Below are 7,250 nucleotides of genomic sequence, written 5' to 3' on the forward strand. Positions count from 1 at the left end.
AAAGAATTCATGGATTTCTAAATTTAAAATCGAACAAGTGAGCTTGAGGAAACTCAGAAGATTTTGCTTTGAACTGGAAGGACGCTCACAGCCACAGACTTAATATTTACCCCATGACATCACGATGAATATGTGTTAATACTTGGGAGACTTTTTGAATGAGGATTTGTAAGACTAAGCTAGAAATCATAACGTTAAATCTTTCATCGAAATTTCACATACCGTCATACCAAATACCAAAAATCACTGCAAATTTAGATATAGTTTTTTGAAAGGCGTTACATATTATCTTCACTGGAAAAAATGTGAGAGCGTTTATGTTAAGTCTATAGGATGTCACAGAATATGGACTAATTATTTTTGAATGACTCTAAAGAGAAACTCTTAAAATAGCATTTTTGAGACTAAAAATACTTCGAACGCTTTATTTTGATTAAAGTAGAAAATTTCGTAAGTAAAATTGATTTAATCATCAATATCACGATCTACAAAAGCCTAGCACCGCAGCCTGCCCCAAAACGTTTCTTTTACCACAATATTTTTTTTATTTAATTTATTTTTTATTTTTTTTAAATTTACTGTTGGTAGGACCTCTTTGTAGTCCGCACGGGTAGGTACCACCACCCCGTCTATTTCTGCGTGAAGCAGTAATGCGTTTCGGTTTGAAGAGTGGGGTAGCCGTTGTAACTATATTGAGACCTTAGAACTTATATCTCAAGGTGGGTGGCGCATTTACGTTGTAGATGTCTATGGGCTCCAGTAACCACTTAACACCAGGTGGGCTGTGAGCTCGTCAACACATCTAAGCAATAAAAATAATAATAATATTGTAAAAGAAATCACTAACCGTGAACTAGAAATTTATCAAGAATTGAATTGTCAGTTCCGGTAAAGCTGCATGAACACATCCAGTCTTGCAATTAGACGTGACTTGGCGACTATAATCGTTAATGTTTAGTATCGACCACATATTCTGTACCTTTGTGCAAATGCACCCTCCGTCTAAAGTCCGTATCTACTTCGCCATATTAATAAAGATACCGAAGCCCAATGTAGAGGTTTTTTTTAAAGAAACGGCTATACTATAATCGCTTCGAACAAAGAGAGTAGAACAACGACGTTTAAACATTATTATTATTAAGTACTTTTATTATTGAAAAGGTGAAAATGAAAAAGTTAGATATTTTATTTTTTATTTTAAAAGTTAGATACCATTTTTTTTAATGAAATACGTACACAACAAATGTTCACGATTGACTTCCACGGTGAAGGAATAACATCGTGTAATAAAAATCAAACCCGCAAAATTATAATTTGCGTAATTACTGGTGGCAGGACCTTTTTTGAATTCACACTGAAAGGTACCACCACCCTGCCTATTTCTGCAGTGAAGCAATAATGCGTTTCGGATTGAAGAGCAGGGCAGCCGTTGTAACTATACTGAGACCTTAGAACTGATATCTCAAGGTGGGTGGCGGCATTACGTTGTAAATGTCTATGGGCTCCAGTAACCCCTTAACACCGGGTGGGCTGTGAGCTCGTCCACCTAACTATACAATAAAAAAAACCTTCATGCTTCATGCGCGTCATTGAAACGACCCAAAATTTCTTAATCATTATTTATTATAATTGTTTATCATTTATTTTTAGTGTTTCAATAACAAGCTATGTGCGACCGCGAGACTATTGTACTCTCAAATTGAAATCCAATAAACATAACCCACTGAGTTCTCGCCGGATCTCTACACTACTTTTTCAGGGCCAGTGTTAGCGAACTCTAACGTTGATTTTATTAACTAGTGGGTTTTACTAACTATTGTCACAGCTGATAAGAGTTTCATATTTTTTCCAATAAGATATAATTGAACTACCAATTGAATAATAGCCTAAAATTTCGTTTACATATCATGTTCTATCTAATTAACTTCGGGATAATCTTGTCTCATATGAACAGCGGAGCTAATTAGCTAGAGCCGTATGCGTGTGATTTCTCCAGGGTGTATCTACTGTGATGGCTTCTATCGCGGTGTCCCCTTATTATATTTCAATCCATTAAAACAGAGGCGAGAAATTACAGTACTTGGTATTAGAGAGATTCTCGAGAATAACAATAATATTTATTTATTTCATTTACTTCAGATTTTGCACCCACATTACATTCATTATCATTTCACATAGAATACCATAATTAAATAAAAACAAAAAATAACAATTTCTGAATAAAATAAAAATAATGAATATAATAAAATTATATAATTTATATACCCATTATATTTTGAGTCCGGACGGGTAGGTACCACCGCCTTCCTTATTTCTGCCGTGAAACAGTAATGCATTTCGGTTTGAAGGGTGGGACAGCCGTTGTAACTATACTGAGACCTTAGAACTTATATCTCAAGGTGGGTGGCGCATTTGCGTTATAGATGTCTATGGGCTCCAGTAACCACTTAACATCAGGTGGGCTGTGAACTCGTCCAACCATCTAAGCAATAAAAAAAATAAAAAAAAACCCATACGTACTTATATCAGTTATTTCCTTATTAATATTCACAAATATGTACAAGCGACTTTAACCCAAAGATTTTTATTATTGTACTAGATTTTCAGGAGCCATAAACAACATTTAAAATATTATTTCGGTTCATAACTAACTGTCTTTTTTAGTAATTACCTAATAATTTATTTCACAAAAAATATTACACAAGGCATCAAAGTTTTATAATGCATGCAAAATGTATTAAAAACCCTAACTTAATGGCCACAATTATTATGCGTGAGTTGTTCTAGATAAACTATTAAGCTAACCCTTAATGTGTAGAAAGACATGTAAGGGTAACTAACTTAATTGTTTAAGGAATTCCCCTTGTAACCATACTTTACTTAACCTTGACATTTACTTGGAGGAAAATGGAGACTTTTTGAATAATAAAAACAGTATTTTCTATCATTTACCGCTATATTCTTTTCAGTATTAAATTGTAATTCATCGCAAAGGTTTTTTTACGCAAATGTGCTTACAAAGAATATAGTGAATTTATATTTTAATAATTCCAAATACGCTATGTGAAACAAAATGGCGATTTACGCTATCGTAATCTTTAATATAATTTAACACCTAGCTTAACCGTCACAGTACAAATTACTTATAAATTTAAACTTATAAACGAATTCTAATAAGATTTTCAACATTAATTAACTTTAAAAAGAAACCGTTTTGCGTATCTACGCGAGAATTTAGTTTGTAGAAGCATATCGATATCATAAAAGGTAGAGGGTACATTATTCTTTATGGCAATAAACCGAACAACATCCTGTTTTTCTTTCAACCTACCAAACAGATCGAGTCCCAAAACTACACAAATCTATTATTTTTTAAATTTTTGGCACTCGATTCCTGCACCGATCTGTGTGAATTAATCAAAAAAATTAATCGAAGAAAATGTTCTTTGTCAGACCTAGCATGTACCGTCTGAGTATCGAGTTGATTTCTCGAGGGCACTGCACCGGAGCGGGATCACTTCAATCGCGACGTTTTACTTTCAAATTGAAGGATTTAATTTGGCTTTAGACGTCTGTAGATGTGCTCGTATGGTTAATGAAAAGATTTTAGTTGCAAGCTGTTTCAAGAATGGCTCGGTTGATGAGATCGTTTCGAATAGATTTAATTAAAAGTTTCATGTGTGTAGGTTAATTTAGATTTACAAATGTTTGTGGAAATATCACATTTTATTAAATAGTTATTCGTTAATTCAGAAAAATAATACTCTATTTGGAATCTTATTAACAAATGAGATTAAGATTTTTATTTGCAATATTACGACTGGTGGCTTCATGTTACTTCCAGTGTGAAGCAAGACGAATTTGGCGTTATGGAAAATAATTACATCTAACTCATTGAATAATCACCAACATGAAAATTAAAACAAAAAAGAGTATCACGTTGGGCGCCAACGAAATGCTGGAAAACTTACATTATAATTAGACTTATCAAAGAACAACAATTCATCGCTCCTATGTTCAAGCTGCTTGCTGTTATCTCGGACGGCTTCTACGAGAAAACGACATACAATTTCTAAAAAGTCGTTGACACGACTTGAGCTTGACCTCACTATTGTCCTGCTTAATTTTGGGCTTATAGGATCGAAATAAAACATACTACTTAATTTTTAATTAAAAATCAATCTTGGTTGAAATTTCCTAAATTGTAGTTGTCATTAATTGGAGCCTGGTTCTATTCTGCGATTTGTAGTTTATTTGGCTTGAGGTTGAACGTGTATTTGAAGTTAATTCGCAAGGATAACAAATATATGTATGATACAAACTCAAATCCTTTCTTAAAATAAAACAAGCAGAATGTAAGAAGAAAGTTTTAATTTAAACAGATATAGAATGCAATTGTACATTTAAAGGAAAGTTGAGAGTTTCAGTGACATTCGAGTAATCAAACTATCCGGACAACCGGCGCCGCCGATCGCTCGAAGCGAACTGGAAAACTTTTAATTTCTTCACCGCAGACATTGACGACGGACGATTGCGATTGGCGGGGAAGTTACATTTCACAGATAAATGCAAGTTTCGAACTCGGAAAATGAATAAATTTTGACAGATTAAACTTTGAGTTTGTAGAATTTTAAAGAAATTCGATAAAAGCCTTTTTAGTGCTGAGAAACGTTTGTATTGGTAATTTTTTTACAACTGTAGATTATTTTACAGTGGAAAATTGTTGATTAATCAAGTCGTCGTGCGAAATAAGACGCCCGATGCATTCGTATCCAACGATGCGACCGTGACGGTGTTTGAATCCCGCAGGCTAAAATTTTTCTGATGAAAAACGTACTTAAAAGATGTTAATGAATTACTTCCATGGGAATAATATTGTGTAATAAAAATCAACCCCACAAAAATTATAATTTGCATAATTGCTGACAGCGGGGCGTCTCATAAGCCCTCACGGGTAGGTACCACCATCCCGCCTATTTCTGCCGTGAAGCATTAATGTATTTGAAAGTGAGACTTAGAACTCATGTCTCAAGGTGGGTGGCGGCATTTACGTTATTAATGTTTTTGCGCTCCGGTAACCACTTAACATCAGGTGAAGTGCGATAGTCCAACCGGCTTAACAATATAATTAAAAAAGCTTACATGCCAAATCGTACTAGCACTAGCAAAAGTTTATACGGTCAAGGCTAACTAATGAATAAGTTAAACAACTCTGAAAAAATTACCGCCAATCCCTGACAGTTTCACTGTACGATTCCTAAGATACTTCATTTTGATTACCAAACAGAGGCTTTCATAAAAGTATCAGTATTGTTGTCAAGACTTCCCCAGGCAGTCATCGCCCCAAAAAATTACCAAATCAGAGCCGAACCTAAAGCAATCCTGACTAAACAAACCAATTAAACACGTCCCGGCAATCCCTTCGTGAAATCTAATCATCTGCCAAAACAAAGGTGGGATCGCAATCAAGAAAAAGTACGATTATTGGAGCCGAGTCAGCGGACGGACCTTAATGACACATGTTGGCGGTCTAAACAATGTTTTAATGCCACCGAAACACCCTTACGCAGATGTCGGCTGGTATTTGTTTAGGACAAGCTAACGACCGAGCGTTTAGCGACCGGTGCGGTCCGTGACGACAAACGAACTATAAGCGTTAGCGGGTAGTACGCTACACGGGAGTGCTCTGAGGACTTGTTCGAGATGATACCGTCATCTCGTTTTTATCATCGCACCGCCCGTCACCGGAGTAGAGTTCATCCGTACTACCTGGAGCCACTGCGGTCATCCACAGTGCGTTTCCAGAGATCTTTTTTGGCACGTACCATCCGGCTATGGAATGAGCTCCCCTCCACGGTGCTTCCCGAGCACTATGGACATGTCCTTCTTCAAACGAGGCTTGTGGAGAGTATTAAGCGGTAGACAGTGGCTTAGTTCTGCCCCTGGCATTGCTGAAGTCCATGGGCGACGGTAACCACTCACCGTCAGGTGGGCCGTGTGCTCGTCTGCCTACAAGGGCAATAAAGAAAACAAAAAAAAAAACGTGGAGGTAGCCCTCCTATAACACGGTATTTTACAGCACGATTCCACTTTAACACGAAAAGAAATTTCCTCTAAATCCTCTTATAACAAGGTACTTCTACAATAACGAGATTTTCGTTTAAAATTATTTAGAAAATTAAATTTTGCACTATGAACACACAATAGGAATAGCCGAAGTCTTACTGATTATTTTTTATGTGAAATAAATAGGTTAAAAAATACTATTATATTATATTGCTAAGATGGATGGGCGAGCTCACAGCCCACCTGGTGTCAAGTGGTTACTGGAGCCCATAGACATCTACAACGTAAATGCGCCACCCATCTTGAGATATAAGTTCTAAGGTCTCAAGTAAAGTTACAACGGCTTCCCCACCCTTCAAGCCGAAACGCATTACTGCTTCACGGCAGAAATAGGCAGAGCGGTGGTACGTACCCGCGCGAACTCACAAGAGGTCCTACCACCAGTAAAAAGATAGTTCAGATGGTTCATTAGGAATGACTCTCCTTTTTGTACTGGCCTCTAGTCTTTTAACACGGTTCCGCACAACGCGTCACTTTATAGGAACGTATCTACCGTGCTATAGGAGGGTTACCTTTACTCTAAACCGACAATAGCATTGCTTATAATATATGCAACCTATGTAATATATAAAATTTGATGTGTGCGTGTATCTAATTTCCCTATATACGAAATATTCAGATTGGCCTAACGGGTGATCCTATGAAGGTGAAAATCAAATGAAAGATCGACCAGTACATCCGATCTGGCTCTAAAAAAATTAATAAGGCTCCGGTTACTTCGTTTCTTTCGCTAAGACAATTTATAGAACGGCGCCTTGAAAGAAAAATGGATTATTTTTAAATACCTCAATATGCTTAGACGAAACTGAAGTAATAGTTACCCGGTGCTAAATGGCTCCCCGGATCCATAGATATCACAATTCGAATGCCACTCACCTGGCAACATGAGATCAAATTTTAAAAGCATTGGCAAAAAAATAATACGCATTTAATTCCGAAATTGAACACAAAACGCTCATTCAACAAAATCGCTCGCATCTCATAGCTCGCGCCAACGATATACAGGCTGATACAGGTGTGAGATTAAATGGCCGCCTTGTATACAGTGTGTTCATTACGATATTGCTGTGAGTACGCCGCGCCGGTCGGTTATTGCCGTAGGTTTTATTAGATGTGTCATAAAC

The sequence above is a fragment of the Bombyx mori genome, chromosome 10 (genome assembly GCF_030269925.1).
Source record: "Bombyx mori chromosome 10, ASM3026992v2".
Lineage (NCBI taxonomy): Eukaryota > Metazoa > Arthropoda > Insecta > Lepidoptera > Bombycidae > Bombyx > Bombyx mori.